Source organism: Pelecanus crispus, chromosome 1, assembly GCF_030463565.1.
Source record: "Pelecanus crispus isolate bPelCri1 chromosome 1, bPelCri1.pri, whole genome shotgun sequence".
Lineage (NCBI taxonomy): Eukaryota > Metazoa > Chordata > Aves > Pelecaniformes > Pelecanidae > Pelecanus > Pelecanus crispus.
The window spans coordinates 113,494,805-113,516,214 of NC_134643.1; positions in this window are offsets into that span (position 1 = coordinate 113,494,805).

The window sequence follows — 21,410 nt, forward strand, 5'->3', positions numbered from 1 at the left end:
CACTCCTTGAAAACTGGTTGCCTTATTAAGAATACACTGTTGATCTTTCACCTTGATCAATGCTACATCATCTCCAGAAAGCTGAAGGTAGGTTCAACACAAAGTGTGTATCATTATTCAAGTGTTCACATGATCACGGACTGCCAAAGTTACAGACAAAGTTTTTTCAAACCTGTTATTCAGAATCCTGGGAGGACAGAAATGAAAGTATTAAATGTGCCTCTTATTCCCAAGCAACGTTAAGCGAAAAGAAGTGATAAAAACATCACAGGTACTTAGTAAATAATGGGGAAAGCACAAAAAAGAACAGTGGAGGAGGCACGAGAGTAGCCTCTCTATCACTCATAAGCAAGAAAAAGAGTTGGAAAGAAAATTTCCACTTGGCACTTAGTGCCTTGCATCATGAGCTACAGTCTTGCTGGCCCACAACCACTTACGTAAAATCAGCTATTAAACAAGTCTACAGGTTCAGAGGGAGGCATAGTGCCCTTTTGTCATTACAGCTTCTATATAAAATACGTAGGTCCACATTTGTCAGAACAATATAAATCAGACTAACATGGAAGGCTCAGCTTCCAATCTTCATCTTAAAAAAAAAAAAAAAATACTTGTGTCATCCAAATTTTCAGTAGCTGGAAGATGAGCTTATTGGGATGATTTGCCTGGAGTTTGCTACTGCTTCCTCCCCTCCTCTCAGTCTTTCCCATCTACCCCTGATTAAGAGGTTTCATTTTTCAGCTAATAGGTACCTAGTAAATTTTTCATGACCTGAGGATAGCAAGCAGTATAAATACAATGGATCCAAGCCAGAGGATGCTGGAGAAGGAAAGGGAGGGTGTACTTAGTTAAGGAGGGGGTGGAGTGGGCAGTCTTTCTTCCCCTCCCACAAGCTGTCAAGTCCTTCTGTGCACACCCCCTCCCTCATCCCTGCTAAAAACCTTCCTCTCTGTGCCTGCCATGACAGGTGGTCCAGATTTTCACTTAGAAAATCTGGCCACCCTATGTTTGCAACACCTCCCCGCTTAGTATCATCTGTGAATTTAATTAGCATGCAGTTTACCCACTCGTTCAGATTATTAACGAAGACGTTAAACAAGACACAACCCAAATAAAGAAATCCCCATGGCAAACCTATTGATGCCTTTCTTTAAATCAATTTATTGCTATCTATTGTAACACTTTATTTACAGATGCCAACCAATGGTTCATCTACATGATAGCATGGATATCCAAGCCAATTTGCTGGGTTTTTTTCCAGCTAAAAGGTTGTGATACACAGTAGAATTACACTGAACTGTCCCCATCTCCAAAGTACTAGTTCCCACCTACGGCACATGATGTTTCACCACACTAGAATATCTGGCCTCTTACTTCTCCTGTTTCATCTGCCTCTCCTCAGCAATATACACAGAATTATTGCTAAATGCTGGCCAGGAAAAATCCACACCATTTGTGATTATTTCTCGTGTCATAACCTAAAACCAGTCCATAGAAATCTGGCAGAGGGAGACAGAAGCATTAGGAAAAATAAGATTGGGATAGGTTTAATGTATTTAAGAGTTTTATAAATTGTGTTTGAAACAAGGGATTAGCAGCAGTGGGAACTATGCAAGGAATATGTAGGGGAAAAAATATTTAATTTTTATTCATGAAAAGTAATGCAAGAGTACTATTCTGAGTCAGTAGCCTCAATAAGGGCATTACAGTTTTATTAATCAGATAAGCAACTACAATGCAGTGCCTGTATATTTATATTTAGGTTTTGAAATGAAACCAAATTTAAGTTTTATCAATAAAGCATATCACATTTGGGGAAAAGACAAACAAGAATGCCATATACGAACCCTCCATACAGAGAAGACTTACAATTTGAGAAAATGTCTTCACCAAAAGGGTTGTCAAGCATCAGAACAGGCTGCCCAGGGAAGTGGTTGAGTCCCCATCCCTGGAGGTATTTAAAAGACGTGTAGATGTGGCACTTAGTGACATGGTTTAGTGGTGGACTTGGCAGTGCTAGGTTAGTGGTCGGACTCAATGATCTTAAAGGTCTTTTCCAACCTAAATGATTCTATGTTTCTAAAACTTTATGGAACTTTTCACTATATTTACACACAGATATATATATATTTATATATGTAATACAGACACACAGATACACACACACACTCCTTTATCCATAAAACAAATTCAACTAGCTCAAAATGTCAAGCAGAGTCTTCTTCCCTTTGCAAAAGTACCATAATATAAGAAACAAGTTGAACATTTGAATGTCCAAACCCAAATGCAAATCCTCTCTAAAACAGGTGGCCACACATACCACGTAAGTAATAAAAGCTTTCTCTGAGCTTATCTATGAAGTGTTTATTTTTCTTCTAGTCCTTTCTTTAGAAAACTGCTGAGTAGCCACAAAGATTTACCTCAAAGCAGTTCCAGTGAACTTAATTAACACTTTAGAACCTCCCTATGCCTGTTTCAAATAAAAAAACCAGGACAGCTCTGGACCTTCTATTCTGAATGCACTGTAGTACACAGCATAAAGCAAGACATTCTGATCTTCCCAGTTAATACCACAATATGACTGAAGGAAATAATAAAGGAAGCACAACGAATTTCTCCCCATAATCAAAGCTACATTCTGACAGAGCGTGAATAACCTAAGCAGAAACTAAAATAAACTTCAGTCTGTAAATTCAGTTTACACTGAAGTAAAATTGAAATAGCCCTTAAACAGAAGTACGCAACCTCCTCTTACTGACCAGCAATACTCTCTCCTACTTTTTAGCAGCTCTTAAACATAACACTCCATACTATGCTATCATACTATGTGCTTTTACAAACAGATGAATAGGAACGTAATTTACTTGAAAGACATATTTCAAGCAACATAGTAGTAAATAGAAACCTAGGAGAGGGGAGAGTACATAGCACTATGAGAATGCTTAGAAAAATAATGGAAACAGTAATTTTTGCATGCTAATATAATTCTCAAGTCAGCCTGTTCACAGATAGATCTGCACTAAACCATTGCTTATCTATGTAATTGTAAAACTTTCATCCAGATTTTATAAAGCAAAGTTCAATTTCATAATAAAAGGCATCTGTAAACTCTTGGTGGAACAAAACAATAGTATTTTTTCCTTTACCCCCTTAGAAAGCACAAGACCACATATTTACGCTCAAGACTTGCTTTATCAGCAAATAAGTGAGCACAAGAATGAGTTTAATTGTAACATGACTCAAGATGTGGTAGAAGTATATTCTTAATTTTTTTTTTCTTCTTCTGAACAGCCCTTTCTCAACAACCCTTTCTTCTGAAAGGAGGTCTTAAACAGAGATCTCAGTTCAGCTGTCTAACCTACACATACAGGCTTCGTTTGATAGTAAATGGCGAAAGAATTCAGTTCCAGAGATTCATACCATCCTAACATAGTTTTTAAGGTTGGTAGGAATAGGATGAACCATTAGCACAAGCCTCTCCAATGACTACAGAAGGAACCTAACTGACAGCCTTAGACTAGACACCTAGCTTCACATGGCCTGTCTCAGGGGGATTGAATCCACTCTACTCTCAGTGAGGTACAAGCAGAAATTTTTACTCTCTTGCAGATTACTCAAACAATGCAAACTGCCACTTACTTTCAGAACTCAGGTTCTCAGAACTCAGGCATGATCTATTTGAAAAATGAAACAAGCATACCTAACTTCCACTGAGTGAAAGTCATCATATTTAAACAGTTTGTGGTTTACAAGAAACATGAAAAAACCCCAGAGACTGCTGACCTATGTCATACTGTAACAGATTTCCACTCTCCAGAACAGACATCACTACACACTAGCTAACCTGGCTCAATCTGGAGATATTGCAGATATTCAGAAAAAGAAGAGGGGCAGTGTATCTAACTATCAACAGGAGTCAAAGAACCTACAACGCATCAATGCCACACCTGCTAGCTCCTCCACACCAAAGAAACAGTTGGTGTTAATGCATGATTAAGAGCTGAGAGGAATGCAACAAAAGTGTATGCAGGTGGCAGAGGTCACCAAAGGATAGTATAAAGGAAAGAGAGGGTCAAGTTATTATCTGGAATGCATCCACAGGGCACAGCCATATTTTAAATCAGTTTTTATAATAGCCATGCCTGTATTGATTGAATAATATCTTTATGCTGCAGATTTACTCAGCACACCATGAAGAACTACATCAAAGATTGAGCTGTGAAACCAGGTCTTGTTTCTTTTCCTTACACAAGGTAAGGAGAGATTGAAGGCTTTCAAGATAGGACATATTCTATTAAGTGCTTTATTAGCCTGGTTTCATATGAAAAGGGAAACATCTGTCACCCAAACATCACCAAGGCTTTCAATTACAAGCCTTTGGGTAAAATAACATGCACACCATAAAAATTAAATTCGACTTTTAAATCAAAGTGACTAATATGCCTCTGTGTACATGACTACTAACATATTGGGTCTTTTACCTTTAAGCCTGTATTAGCATATACATAAAACTGAAATAGAATGCAGAGAGAACATCCATTTGAAAGTGTGGTTGCATCACACTGGGCAGTGCAATACTTAAGAGCATTAGGCCTCTAAAGACAAGTTTTCAAGAATAAATATTTACTGTAAATCATACAAAGGTGACAAATGAAGTACTCATAGCCACTCTCGTAAACATCCAGAGAAAAACAGCCAATGCTGACTTAACACCATTAACTTCACTGAAGCTAATACTTAACTTAAAGGAAGGTGAGACAGGGATCACACTGCCCATAGGCAACCATTCCCAAGTCGAGCCTCTGCCACTTGCAAAGCAGTTGACAAAAACCTATTCCTGGTGTATCAGTAATTGCCACTGACTGCTTGTTCCACCATTTGCCTCCCTCCTCCAGAATGAGAAGAACTATAGTTCAAAGGGGCAGAAACAAACAATAAGGGTCATTTTAAGTGCTAAGGTCAGGCTGTACGTTTTGGGGTAGGACAGCCTGAAGTAAAACAGTTAGAAGTTACCAGTGACCCTGGAAAGGAAGTTACTTAATATTCATGTTGACAGAAAAGAAGAAAGGATTAATCATGTGGAATTAGCATTTTCATTGAGGAGCTTGGTTGAGTCGTGTGTTCTACTTTGAGAGGAAGACGGCTGCTTCACACTAGCATTTCACATCTCTCATTTATCGAAACATTGCAGCTTGCTCCTAACTGTCATTAACTGACGAATAATGAAGGACTTCTTTACTTTTACTTCAGATTAATCATACAGCTCCCTTGGTCTTTCCATGCCTGAATGTGTGTTCTGAATTTTTTTTTTTAATTCATGTGGGATAAAGAAATCTGTTTAATTAGATTTCAATTCTATTGGGGAAAAATGGTCTCTACTGAAAGGGCATCACCTAGTATTTTCACCTCACAGTTACAGTGTTGCAGTGCCACTGTGCACTATTACCACTCTTAAATTGTGTCATATTTATGTTAATTTCAAGCCATCTCTTATGTTGCACAAATTAATGGGTTAGAAAAAAAAAAAATCACTCCAATTACCTAGCATAGGGAAAAATCATGTAAAAATTAACTGAAACAATTACAATATGCAGATTGTATAATTACTATTATAAAGTAAAAATACAAATCATTGTGTACCAGTAACATATTAATGTCTTAATGCAGTTATTTTAGAAACCCTTGTAAATTTTTTATAAAAATTCATAAAGTATTTTCCCCGACCCTTCCCTTTCTGTGCTGTCCTCCAAACTTCTTCCCCCATAAATTATGAAGTACTAGGTTTGACTTTTCAATTACAGATATAAAACAAATTATATAAAAATGCTGGTTTTCCCCATAGTGAGCAGCACATTAATTAGTACAGCTTATACAGCTACTTAATGGATTCAGATAATTTCAAAATTTCAGCCCTGTAAAACTTCCCCCACCACATCAGACCCTAAATACATCACCTACTTTATGATCATGCCTAAAGAGAGTGGAAAACAAACAACCCACTGCAGTTGTACAAAGCTGCATGTAGGCAAAAACAGCTGCAGGTGATCAGGTTACACCTTGAAGCACACGCTTTGATTAAGCATTCCACATTTTATTTGTGTAGCTACAGACGGCCTTCATGGTTAGAAAATCATCCAGTCTTATTGGGGGGGCAGAGAGGGGAGGAAGAAACCAAACAAAATAAATCCATTCCCTTCCTCCTTCTCTCTCCCAAAAGAATCAGAACAAACCTAACCAATGCTTTGCAAACCTCTTCCTGTTTCTCATGCCTTAAGCAGCCTTTTTCATGATCTGCATCTTCCTCACAGTCTATGAGCCTAACAATCATTACAGTACAACACAACATTTTTCTCCATATTAAATGCCTAAAACATCGGGCCTAAAATAATCATTTTGGATATAGTGGATTTGTCTGCAAATAACCAGAGGATGATTACAGACATCGGTATGTTTTCTTTTACTATCTATTAAGCATTTTCATCCATCAGATATGGAGTGATCTCTAGCTTTGTTCAGTCCACTTTGAAATGACTTAAATGGCAAGTACCTTCCATTATCTTACCAGAAAGAGGGTTCCACACTGAATACAAGAATAAAATGGCATATGCATAATACCAGTGCATTACATCCAGTTGAGCCACATTCTGTTGCACTTCTGAAAGACTTGTAATCATTATAGCTCGTTATTTTAACATTTAACTAGGCATTTCCATTCCTTACTATGTTTCAATTTCATTAGAACCTCCAATTTTAAATTTCAAGGTTGAGTTAAATTAGTTGCAACACTGCATCATGTTTTTTGTAAGATACAGAGATACTTTAAATTTTAACCCTCATCTTAACTATTTTGTCTGAGAAGATGAAGAAACATGTAAAAGATGAGGAAAAAAACGTATACGATTCACAAGAGTAATAGTCCACCTGATTCTTTTTTTACCTCCTCTGGCATACTCCTTTTCAGTCGCTCATAAAACTTCTTCCAAGTTCTCACTTATCACTTGTCATCACCTTTCAGTTTTCTCTAGTTTGCTAACATGGTTTTAAATCAAGAGACCTAGAACCGCACATGTTAGAAAGTTAAATTCCCCAATCTGCAGAAAGTTGGCACAAAGTTCACATTCGATTGAAGTTTCAGCTTCACTCTGTTCTCTTACAAAGCTGATGTTAATAGCTTGTCATGCCTAAAAATGCAATGCTCTATTAAGCCACACCACTGATCTCTCATGCTGACTACCCTCTGTCTTGCAGTGACTAATTTAACACAAGTATCCTAAACTTATGTAGGGTACACTGTACTGAAGATGAGTATAAAAATGTCTTTCAGAGATCTCTGGCAATCATCTTATTCCTTGATGCATATGATTTGATTATTGGGTTTTTCTGCATTACAACCTATTTTCTTGCTTAACCATATTACAAACTTCCTGAGGTCCCTTTGTATTAGCAACTGTGTAACTTCACTCACCTCAGATCTGAAAGCCTAAATCATCATTTCCTTGCCTACTTTACTGCAAAATTCTCCGTTTAAGATTATCTCTAACAAGAACATTTTCATTCAGACTAAATTCACACATATCTAACATTAGTCTTCGCTTCTTCCTGCTGCTGCTACCTAAAGGAAGTGGTATTATCAAAGCCTGCAGAACGTGCTCTTTCAAAACAAAACTGGTAACTCTGATTATTTTCCAAGGCTACATTAAAATGTAACATAACAGGCAAAATTGTGCCCTAAAATTGCACATGTGATTCTTTCCCTAACAAAAAAAAACAAAAAAAAACCCCCAATAAACCCCAACACCCCAACACCCCAAAACCAGTTACTGAGGAACATAAACTGGATCTTCATTTTTCTGCTGTTATAGAAAATATAACTTCCTTGAAAAACATATATATTATTTTGCTTTCAAGTTATCCCCTGGAAGTATTTTCAAACTTAAACTAGCATTAGATATTGTTTTTGATTAATCTTATTTTTGTTCAGGTAAGCTGGACATTTCCTCACAGAAAGAGTGTTAAAATAGAATAGCACCAAATTTTGATGTTTGTTACATAGCACCATACGCAGCATACACGCAGATTTGCTATCCTGTGGATCAAAGGAACAAGAAATTCTGTCACTTCAAGACAGGATGACATATACAAGGACAGCTAAACACAGTGGGAGCTACAAAACAGTGTCCTCTATTTCTGTCACCCTTTTGTTCTTCCTGTGGATGGCAACACATTTATTTGCGTGGATTCTATGCTGATCAAATTCTTTCCAAGCCAAATTCATTTTTTCAGGGTACATATGTCACTCCAGTACCCACGTACAGTCACGTGTGCTCCTGAACACACGACATTTCAGTTCAGCTCCAGACTCTATCATCGTTCTGCTACATGGCAAATACTTCACTCACCCTTTACCTCCATTTTTCTATTTTTAAAACGCAGATGTTGGCACAACTCCTTTGTGAAACATTTTGAGATCCACTGACGAAAACCCCATGTAACAAACAGTATTGTCAGATTACTAAGGTGTCTTCCTGACCTATACCCTGCATGCACAGATGGCTTACAATTATGTGTGGCCAATACCCCTCTCCTCCTGCTATGCTGCTGCACAGTCATAAGCAAGATTTACCTGCAAGTTCTTGATCTGCTCTGTTTGAGCTATACCCTCTGTCCTCTTGGAATGCCTGGAAGCTCCAGGATTCTAGAACCATTGAGAGCCAATTTCACTTTGCCAGGCTTTATGTTTCTAATGTTACTTTAGCCACAAAACAAAACTCTTTCATAATTTAAAACTAATTTTGCATACATTACATGGAAATTCCTGGAGTACTGGCTTTTATTACTACAATACCTTAACCAATTTATACCTTTGGAGATGTAAAAAGCCCATACAAGAACTATATCTATTTGTTATCTCTATTTTTTTATATTATATAGGCACATATACATATATAAACACACAAATTTCCTCACTGGATTAGCAAGATTTTCTGTTTCCTAAAATGCCAAAAGAAAAACAATTTGTTTGCTTTAAAACAATTAATTATTGCATGATGAGTGGGGAAGAATATTGAATAATATTGATGCAGCAGACAAAGACATAGAATCATAGAATCGTTTAGGTTGGAAAAGACCTTTAAGATCATCCAGTCCAACCATTAACTTAACACTACCAAGGCCATCACTAAACCAACTAAGGTAGAGTAGCAATTTCATGTTTCCTGACTTGGTGGCTGGATTATTTATAATGAAAGTAAAAACCAGGAATCATTAAGATTGGAAAGGACGTCTAAGATCATCAGTCCAACCATCAACCCAACACCACCATGTCCACTAAACCATGTCCCAGAGTGCCACGTCCACCCATTTTTTGAACACTTCCGGGGATGGTGACTCCACCACCTCTCTGGGCAGCCTCTTCCAATGCTTGACTACCCTTTCCGTCAAGAAATTTTTCCTAATATCCAATCTAAACCTCCCCTGGCGCAGCTTGAGCCCATTTCCTCTTGTCCTATTGCTAACTACTTGGGGAGAAGAGACCAACACCCACCTCACTACAACCTCCTTTCAGGTAGTTGTAGAGAGCGATAAGGTCTCCCCTCAGCCTCCTCTTCTCCAGACTAAACAACCCCAGTTCCCTCAGCCGCTCCTCATAAGGCCTGTGCTCCAGACCCTTCACCAGCTTCCTTGCCCTTCCCTGGACATGCTCCAGCACCTCAATGTCTTTCTTGTAGTGAGGGGCCCAAAACTGGACACAGTATTCCGCACCGGCCTCACCAGTGCCAAGTACAGGGGGACAATCACTTCCCTGCTCCTGCTTGCCACACTATTCCTGATGCAGGCCAGGATGCTGTTGGCCTTCTTGGCCACCTGGGCACACTGCTGGCTCATATTCAGACAGCTGTTAACCAACACCCCCAGGTCCTTTTTGGCCAGGCAGCTCTTCCCTGAGCCTGTAGCATTGCATGGGGTTGTTGTGACCCAAGTGCAGGACCCAGCACTTGGCCTTGTTAAACCTCATACAGTTGGCCTCAGCCCATCAGTCCAGCCTGTCCAGGTCCCTCTGGAAAGCCATCCTTCCCTTGAGCAGATCGACACTCCCACCCAACTTGGTGTCATCTGCAAACTTACTGAGGGCACACTCAATCCCTTCATCCAGATCATTGATAAAGATATTAAGCAAGACTGGCCCCAAAACTGAGCCCTGGGGAGCACCGCTCGTGACCGGCCACCAACTGGATTTAACTCCATTCACCACTACTCTCTGGGCTTGGCCACCCAGCCAGCTTTTTACCCAGCAAAGAGTACACCCATCCAAGCCATGAGCCGCCAGCTTCCCAAGGAGAATGCTGTGGGAGATGGTGTCAAAGGCTTTACTGAAGTCCAGGTAGATGACATCCACAGCCTTTCCTTCATCCACTAGGCGGGTCACCAGGTCATAGAAGGAGATCAGGTTGGTCAAGCAGGACCTGCCTTTCATGAACCCATGCTGGCTGGGCCCGATCCCCTGGTTGACCTGCACATGCCAGTTGAGCATATTCAAGATGAACCGCTCCATAATCTTTCCCAGCACCGAGGTCAGGCTGACAGGCCTGTAGTTCCCCAGACACTCCTTCTGGCCCTTCTTGTAGATGGGTGTCACATTGGCAAGCCTCCAGTCATCAGGGACCTCCCCTGTTAACCAGGACTGCTGATAGATGATGGAGAGTGGCTTCGAAAGCTCCTCTGCCAGCTCCCTCAATACTCTCGGGTGGATCCCATCTGGCCCCATAGACTTGTGAGTGTCCAGGTGGCATAGCAGGTCATTAACTGCTTCCTCCTGGATTATGGGGGCTCCATTCTGCTCCCCATCCCTGTCTTCCAGCTCAGGGGGCTGAAAACCCTGGGGATGACTGGTCTGGCTATTAAAGACAGAGGCAAAGAAGGCATTAAGTACCTCAGCCTTTTCCTCATCCTCGGTGACAATGTTCCCCCTCCCCCATCCAGCAAAGGATGGAGATTCTCCTTGGCTCTCCTTCTGATGCTATTATATTTGTAAAAACATTTTTTATTATCTTTTACAACATTGGCCAGATTGAGGTCTAGCTGGGCTTCTGCCTTTCTAATTTTCTCCCTGCATGACCTAACGAGATCCCTGTATTCTTCTTGAGTTGCCTGCCCCTTCTTCCAAAGGCAGTAGACTCTCCTTTTTTCCCCTGAGTCCCAGCAAAAGCTCCCTGTTCAGCCAGGCCTGTCATCTTCCCCGCTGGCTGGTCTTATGGCACATGGGGACAGCCCTCTCCTGCGCCCCCAAGACTTCCCTCTTGAAGAAGGCCCAACCTTCCTGGACCCCTTTGCCCTTCAGGATTACCTCCCACACGATTTTCCGAACCAGTGTCCTGAACAGGCCAAAGTCTGCCCTCTGGAAGACCATGGTAACAATTCTGCTGCCCCTCCTCTTTATGTCACCAAGAATCAAAAACTCTATCATATCATGGTTGCTAAGCCCAGGATGGCCTCCGACCATGACATCTCCCATGAGTCCTTCTCTGCTTGTAAACAGCAGGTCAAGTGAGGCACCTCCCCTGGTAGGCTCACTTTCCAGTTGTGTCAGGAAGTTATCCTCCACACACTCTAGGAACTTCCTAGACTGTTTCCTCTCTGCTGTGTTGTATTTCCAGCAGGTGTCCGGCAAGTTGAAGTCCCCCACAAGAACAAGGGCTAGCGATTGCGAGACTTTTGCCAGCTGCTTGTAGAACGCTTCATCTATCTCTTCTCCTTCCTTGCCTATCCCTTCTGAAGTGCTTATAGCCATCCAATGCGGCACTCCGGTCATGGGAGTCATCCCACCGTGTTTCTGTGATGGCGACTAAGTCGTAGCCATCCTGCTGCACAAGGGCTTCCAGCTCCTCCTGTTTGTTGCCCATGCTACGTGTATTGGTGTAGATGCACTTGAGACGGGCTATCGATTTCACCCCCAACGTTGCCATGCCGCTCCTGGGCTCCTCTCTAGCAAGCCTGGTTTTATCCCCTTCCCCCTTCGAACCTGGTTTATCACCACATGTAGGGTGATATCAGAAATTAAGATCCTTGATGTTTCAGAGCAGGGTTTATACCCCAAATCAATTTAGCATTCCATGAGGATTTGTGTGTTATATATCCACATCCCCCATAATCTATAGGGATAATGCAACAATTATTGTGACATAGAATAACCAAGACACTGACAGCACCACCAGTTATTTTATTTACTGATACAGTTACTCTTGAAAGACTTGCCCTTTTCTTGTATTCGAATCAATTTATAGGTTTTACAACTGATTTCAATAGGACAGGATTACCAAACAATGTCACTTCACTTTGTGTTGTAGCTTGGTAAAAAACTAGCAATCTAAGATGCTTTCCACACTTTGTTAGAGAAGAATTAACTTCAGACAAGGCCTTTGCTGCGTGTTGTAAACAAAATTGCAGTGTCTCATACCACAACAACTCAGAATGTAGGAAGTACTAGAAAGATCAACAGCACTACCAATAATGACGTATTTATGGAAACTGTAATTTATATTTACTTATAGGACTACACATTGCATTCCTGTCATCTTTTTCAGAAAGAGTCAAATGTTTCTTTACTGCCTGCAGGCTATTTCTCAAACAAAAAATAGTAATCTAATTAAATTTCAAGCATCCTTGACATTAAACAAGTTGATGAAAAAAAGACAAATAGAATCTGTTGTCATCAGATGAACCCCTTAAAGACAAATAAAGCCCAGCAAATACTATGCACTGGAAGACTGCTTACCTAATCAGTGCTTCTTCCAGCACTCCTCCTCATAACAGAGTGCAAGTCCTAGCACAAAGTCTTCCAGGCACGCAGTAACTGTAACCCTCAAGAGTATAACTAACTATCTTTTCCCCCATCTGTGTACTTTTTGTCTGGTTTTAGCCCTTCTCTTATAACTTCCATATTGTCCTACCATACCCCATAGAATTTTAAGAAAAGCACTGCTCACTTGAGGAATCCCTTCTTAATAATACAGTGAAGATAACCATTTGACAGAATGTCGTAGCCAACAGAAAGCTGGGATACTAGTTCAAATGTGTTTTAACTAAGATGCTGTTTTTTGCCAAAACTTAAGGTGGATTTCTGTCAAAATGAACCGTCACCAACTTTTCATAGAATCACAGAATTGTTTAGGTTGGAAAAAACCTTTAAGATGATCAAGTCCAACCATTAACCTAACATTACCAAGTCCACCACTAGACCAAATAAGGGTAGAGTAATAATTCATTTCATGTTTCCTGGCTTGGTGGCTGGATTATTTTTTAAATGAAAGTAAAACTAGAATAGAATCATTAAGGTTGGAAAGGGCCTCTAAGATCATCAGTCCAACCATCAACCCAACACCACCATGCCTACTAAGCCATGTCCCAAAGTGCCACATCTAGATGGTTTTTGAACACCTCCAGGCATGGTGACTCCTCCACCTCTCTGGGCAGCCTGTTCCATGCTTGACCACTCTTTCAGTAAAGAAATTTCTCCTAATATCCAACCTAAACCTCCCCTGATGCAACTTGAGGCCATTTCCTCTTGTCCTATCGCAAACTACCTGGGAGAAGAGACCAACACCCACCTCACTACAACCTCCTTTCAGGTAGTTGTAGAGAGCGATAAGGTCTCCCCTCAGCCTCCTCTTCTCTAGGCTAAACAATCCCAGTTCCCTCAGCCACTCTCTCATCTCTTATACTAGATAATAAAGTTAATGAAGGAAGGCTCACACCCACAGTCAGCTCAAGATCTGCATTTAACACATTACAAGATAGTCTCTCACAGCACTCTCTCCGTCTGTCTCTCCCTCTGCCCACCATCCCCCTGGCCCTACAGCCCTTCTATGCTCCTCAGCAGCCTACAGCTCCTTGTCTATTCCCCCATGCCAGTACCAAGCTTTTCTTTGAAGCCTGCTCAATAGGCAAGATGTCCTCACTACAAAAGCATAGGGTGATTTTTCTAACTTCCATACAAACGACCCACTTCCTTAAAAGCTTTTGTGCATCTGAGATGAAACCTTATTAGTAGGCAGAAAAGGTATGTAAAGCCTCTCCTAGAGCCCACTCCATTAGTATTAATCAATATTAATTTATAATTGGATAAAGGTGGCTTTCCAACTAGAAATTATTTTAACCTCTTCCCCCTGTGGCCCAACAAAAACCCCACAGCTTTCATTATATTTGAGATATCAGGACACTGCATCTCTGTACAAAATAATTTACAGATTATCTTCACATCCAGAATGACTTACCAAGTAGAACAGATCTTATAGACAACAGCTTGGTGAATCCAGGTTTTCACTTCTTGCCTTGGAACCGTAAGTGAGAAACATATCTAAGCATAAGGAATAAACTGCTTTCAAGAATCAACAAACAAGGAACAGAAAAAAGTGATTGCTGTAATGGTCAAATGGGAACAATCATCTTGCAGTTCAGTGTGTTCCAACCAGTTTCATTCACCCATTGCCTCAAGGAACTTCAGCTGCTGCTGCACCTGATCAATGCTGCTAATTGCGAGGAAAATTATTCAGGACAGCACAGAACCTCCTATTAATGATGCCTGCCAGAAGAAAGTCAGTTTATCAGCTATCCTAAAGGTTAACATCAATATCAACTGCAATAACCTCAAATGATGATATCACTAACCTTGCAGGCAAAATCACTATAGTGGTACAAAAAACTTCAGAACTGCCTGCATTTTAAAACTTATTTTTGTACCCTGCTCAACAGATGCCAAGCCTATGTTTGCTATTTAGTATTCTTTCATTTGACTGTAGCAAGGAAAAAACATGTCTATAGGAATTCCTTCAGTTCTGTCAGTAGTCTTCAATAACACTGGGCAAGAGAACCGATCTATGGATAGATATCAGCTAATACTACAGGGAATGGTTTGCTGAAATGGTTTTGTTACTTCTAGTCAGAAAGACCTCAAAAAGCAAAGAGCAAATAAGTGTTGGGTTAAAAAAAAAAAAAAAAAAAAAACACCAAACCAAAAACAAACACCTGGCTAAATTCACAAAAGATGTTAACTACAAAGACAGCACCTCAGGATGTCAATAAGCCACAAACACTTAGAAGCTGGGAATCACTCAAAGTGCTTGCCCCATTTTTTCCTTTCCAAAATGCATTGTTTATATACCATGAGACAAAAGGCAAGAGGATAGCTTGGTGTGACCCAGCCACACCCCAATGATTAAAAAAAAAAAATTAGTCATATATAGTAATGGCTGAGAACTTTCATGAATTTGAAGTAATAGCAATAATTTATAAGAGAAATATAATCTATAGTAATAATCTATAAAAGCAATGCATATCATATGTACTTTTCTATATACTTTATGTAAGAACAGCGTTAATAATTTGTGAGACCAAAGTCACAGTATATACCCAGTATATACTGGAAAGCTAGAATAAACTTCCTTTTGAATGACATACACTCTGACTAGTTCTTAGTAGCTTACACTGTTTTAAAGATCATACTCCGGTTGTCAGAGCAATAGCTTTACCATTCCTTATTTGAAAACTACTTCTTAAATGACTGCTCACTTTTATATTGGATCCAATTAAAACAGTATTCTTTGTTACAAATAACATCTTTATATTTCCCTACAAGTAAAATAGAACACTTACAACACCTCATTTAATAATTGAAATTATATATGTGGATGTGCCTGTGTATAAACATATATTAAAACAAGTATCAGCAACAGTATATTTTAAAGAGCACCAGAAGTTACCTCATGCTCTATTAGCCAAACCCCAGACTGCTCCCCGTGGGATGGTAAGTCTAAAATACCTTAAAATCTGCTTCAACCCTTTGCAGCAAAGACGCATTTGAAATACAGATCAAGGTGGTCTGTCTCACTACAGAACCTGCAGTTGATACGATAAGAAAGCACGGGAAGGAATCAGAGGCAACCGGCATGTTTCTTAACTTTTTGATACCTGCTTGATCTCTGCCTACAAAGTTAATTGTTCTGACAAGATCACAAATATTTCAGGAAAAAAAAAACATTTTAATAAAGGAGGTTACATAGCCATGTGCACCTCCTCCTGCCCTTCCCAACTAATAATTTCACAAGTCAGCATTAAGAGACAGACTGACCATGAAGCTAGTTGTCACCAAGTCTTCCTACGTTTCAGTGGAGAAATTTCTTTTTCTTACTTGGGCTTTGATTTTTTGTTTGCTTCTTTTTAAACCTTGTTGATGATCAGCTGGCCTCCAGCTATGAAGATAACTGGTTGTTTTGGTTGTTTACAGAATAGAAGCAAAGCAGGAGTATTCAATAAAAAAAAAAAAACCACCACTTTTTTTTTTTTTTTACTCATGTTTTTTTAAACCAAATCCCAGAGAAGATTGGAATTACCTGCATCATCCCTTCAAAAACCAATTATTTGCTGGCTCAAGTAGTAGGATCTACCCTTAAGCATATGAAAATGACGTATGAGAAGAACAAATACGACACAGATTGCCATCACAGCCAACAGTTTGACTGTCATATCTATGTGTCCATACACTGTATCTTACTCTGACTGCCAGATACTGTGAAACTACTATAAAAACACAAAGACAAAATATGAGACTAGTATCCAATTACATTTATACTATATGCTACATTTATAACTAGCATTAAAAAAAAAAGGGAAAGTGTTTCGGACAACTAGATAGAATGATTTCTTGATCAACAGTTCACTTTCCTTTCCTTCTGTGTGTCTAAGTGCGATGTCTTCATTAGTAAATCCTCTGTGTAAAGTTAATCCCTTTTAGCTACTTAAGGCTTAGAACAGCTCACATCTGCCATTCCTGACAATAAGTTCTACACATGATACAGCAAAAAACTACACGAGATGCGTGTTTTATTAAAACTGCTCATCTAAGAAAATTTAACACAAAATTCTATCCATCTACTATCACTAGAAATCACAGTGACTAGCTAGCATGAATCATATGATAAGACAGTTCATTCCATGTTTTTTGGAGAGTATGACAATTGGAGAAAAGGGTTTTTTTCTTCCTCTTCCTCTTTCCTCCCCTCCCATTCAACCAGACACCTGTCATTGAAACAAAAGGTGCACACTTTCAAACATATAATTAAATTTGGCCTAATATGTAGCCCAAACTTTACTCAGATTTAAGACATTTATGTTAACTTGTGTCCTGCTTTCGGCTGGGATAGAGTTAATTTTCTTCCTAGTAGCAGGCATAGTGCTGTGTTTTGGATTTAGTAGGAGAAGAATGTTGATAACACACTGATGTTTTTAGTTGTTGCTAAGTACTGCTTATGCTAGGCAAGGACTTTTCAGCTTCCCATGCTCTGCCAGGTACACAAGAAACTGGGAGGGGGCACAGCCAGGACAGCTGACCCAAACTGCCCAAAGGGCTATTCCATACCATATGACATCATGCTCAGTATAGAAACTGGGGGGGTTGGCTGGGGAGCAGCGATCGCTGCTCGGGAACTGTCTGGGTTTCGGTTGGTGGGTGGTGAGCAATTGCATTGTGCATCACTTGCCTTGTATATTATTATTGTTATTATCATTATTATATTGTTATTATTATCATTACTATTTTACTTTATTTTAATTATTAAACTGTTCTTATCTCAACCCAGGAGTGTTTCTCACTCTTACTCCTCCGATTCTCTCCCCCATCCCATCGGGGCAGGGGGAGTGAGCAAGCAGCTGCATGGTGCTTAGTTGCTGGCTGGGGCTAAACCACGACAACTTGTTATATAAAATCCTGCTATGGGCATATATGAGACAGTTTCTCTGATTCCTTTATAAATGCATGTCTGTATACTTTATAAAAATGAACCAAATACTACTACATAAAGTATTTTTCAAGTTCTTAATATAAAAAGACATCTGATAAACTAGACATTTTTTACAAATAATTTTTCAAAACTTATTATTTTTTATACACAAAACAAATAAGATGTGTTCTGCTTTCAAACAGGAACATAAGCAAATCACCATGAAAAAATGCTGTGATCTTCCCTGAATTTAAGAAAATTATTCCCTAGTTAGCTAAGAGATACATATAAATATATGTAATTTGACAGTGTTCCATTTTGAAGTTGCTTCTCTTCTTGGAACGAAAAGAGAACAAACAGAACTCAATGAATATGACCCATTGTCTTCCTGGACATTTTTCCCCAATTCCTGTCCTACACAAATACTTTTTGTGATCCTTTTCTTGTCTAAATCTAAAGATTTTGGGAAACCATGTTCTCCACCTGTGCTAAGACAGCACTTAGCACACTAAGGCCTCATCTGAAACACTGCCTTAGATAACACCGAACGGAATACGTTGGTCAAAATGCAGACACAGCTTCCTTCATTACCTCCCAACACTTCAGTTCACACTAGGTGTTAAAACTGAAGCACTGATTAAAAGTTATGTATTCAATCCTTCACTCCTCCAGATCTTCTGCCAGCTAAAAAAGTGAGGTACAGGACTCTAGCTCCAAAGCCTCAGTCCAGCAGAAATAAGAGCAAAAGCAGGAAAAGAAACAAAGTGTTTCACCACCCTCACAACAGATGAAAAGATAAGAAATTGCAATTCCTAGAGATCCTCCAGGGAAAGCAGGGAAGGAAAGTCACATGCTATCCTTCACTCAAGTTCAACGTAGTCCTTAGTAAATAATAATGTATTCTACATTAATTTCTATTTCTTTCCACATGTCCGTCTTTCATAGAGTTCCAAAGACCATCACTGAAGTGTTAGGCTACCTGTCATGAGCAAATGATAAGTTAGGCAATTTTAATGTCTCTGAGCATTTGAATTCCTACCAGATGTAAGAAAATAAGGTCCCTGTCTCATACTGATTTACTTTCTTTACTCTGAAGTTGTTTTGGTTTTTTTTTATTTAAAAAGAACAGCTATAGTACTTCAGACATTTTTGACAAATCTTTCAGTTCTGGATTATTAACAGAGGCAGGAGCAAATTTCCTTCGCAGACCTGACAATGACATTTACCCTGACCTAGAGAGAACACCTTCCTAAGCAATAAGAAATAGTTCACTTTCAATGCATATACAGTCCTAAGAGAATGCCAATTATGCCAAGTTTGCAAAAACAGATGTATGGCGATTTTGTAATACGGACTACTTTACACCAGGGACAAAGATAAAACCATTTATCTCAATTAACATAGGACCTAGGGATTAATTTAAACTATTGCCTTGGAGGTGAAAGGCCACCACTTCATCCAACAATCCACCCGTACCCCTTATTTACAATAAATATAAACATCCCTCTTTTCACATTTAAAATTATATCTTTTGGACTAATTTTTGACCCCAAAATCTGTGTGCCTTCCACATCATGTATTAAAAAAAAAAAAAAAAAAAAAAGGTTAGCGTCATTTTACCAGCAGCTAAGTTTCAACAGTCCTATTTATGGTTTGAAAAGATGACGTGTTATCCTAAAATAACACAACCTCATCAATATGAGGCATGATCATAATTGATGGAAATTCCTCAAATTAGGAGATCACTTCTAGCTTACAAATGACACTAATAAGCAACATCAGATTTCTACTCACTCAAGTGCTGCTTGAATGGAAAGGCATTTTGAAACACACACATTAGAATAAAATAATAAATGAAGGAACATAGATTGGTGAACGAAAGAATTAAAATAATTTCTCAAAAGACTATTCCAACAGACAAGAGTTCTTCATAACTTAAAGGTTCAATAATCCCCGAAAATTTATGAAACTAGCATTTGTCCTGTCTCAACCTCACCAATGTGTCATTCAGCCTTCAGGCAAACACCATGCAAAAACATCACACAGTTCTGTCTGTTTAGAGTCCACCATATTCCTCATGGTTTTGGCTAAGAGCTACTAATTAAGAATAATGCAAAAGGGGTCAAAGTCTGACATGTCTTGTGTCATGCAGCCATCATAAACTTACTTCAATGCAGAAGTTTGGCTTCTTCATGTATGGCATCCTCTCACGATACAAGAGCTTGTGTAATTCACTGTCTATCAATCTTTGCACACAGCAAATTAATGTGACAAGGTATGTCTAGAGCAGTATTAGCCTATTAAATGCTAAAGTACGTCATGAATATATGGGCCATAATAAACCAACTTAAGTAGACTTATCAGTATTTTATCATAACTGGGGACCCAACAGTTCACGGAGAATATAGATTAATGTCATCTAATAGTCACCTATACCTTATCCTCAGGGGCCTTTCAATGAATGGAGTGCAAGCAGAGTCAAGATTCATCATCTTTTATTTGGTATTTTCAGTGCTGGGTTTGAGATACAACACAGATTCTTTTTTAGCCCTTTGTGTTTTAACATTATTATAGGTTAGTGTCCAGCAAATGAACAGGCTACGTTCACGTGCCTAAGCATATGTCTAGTCTTGCTACAAAATGTCAAGACTTGCACCCTCTAATTCTCAGTATAAAAAAAAAATTCAGGGAATTTTCATTTTTGTATTGTTCAAGTGCCTAGTTTATCTGTGGCCCAAAAGATTCTTTGTCTTGGCTATGTAACAACTCTCAGAATTGCAATTAAGACTTACACATAAACTCCATTCCATTCACTGTAATTTTTTAACAAAATCAAAGATCCATTATTTGCAAACATGGAATATTCACAATATTTTTTAAAGGGATTTTGAAATCTATGTCTGAGGAGGTTTACTTGTTTTGCCTGTGTTTTTATTTGGATCTGTAAGTATGAAACTGTATCTCACACTGTAAAATCTGGGTTGGAAATAAATAAATAAATAACTTCTTTGCTTGAAAGGAGAAGCTTTATATACCTAGTTATACCTAGACTGAGATGAAACTTAACTTAGCAGAATGATTTTTTTCATTAATCCTTCCTACTATCTAGTTTGCTGGTATTCTGCAGCTTCTATTGCAAGGCTAGTCCAACTGCTCAAACCACTTGAAAGATTAAAAATAAACATAAATATAGATTGTAAGTTACACTATGAATCTTTTCGCTTATGCAGCCAAAAGTTAAAACTCTATAGCACAAGGAATCAGCAACTGTTCCATCCCGTCTTACTACTTTTATCAACTGTTTATATAATAAAGCAATCTCACCAGGTCTCAATACTCTGAATTCTGTCATATTGAACTTCTTAAGAAGCACTCCTCACTTACCTCCAAAGCATCTCGCTGAAGTGAGCAAGAAGTGCCAGATGGCAGGAATATTATGTTTTAACAATATTTCTCTAAAAGTGCCAAATATTTGGTTTATCAGAGAGACAGGCATGCTGCCAGACAGTTAGCCAGATCTATTATCATTGTCTATCTCATTTTGTTGAGAAGTATTCTGAAACCTACATATTGATTTTCCCCCATGAGGGGGAAGGGGAACAAGAGCCAGTGACATTTACATTTTATTAGGTATATATTCCA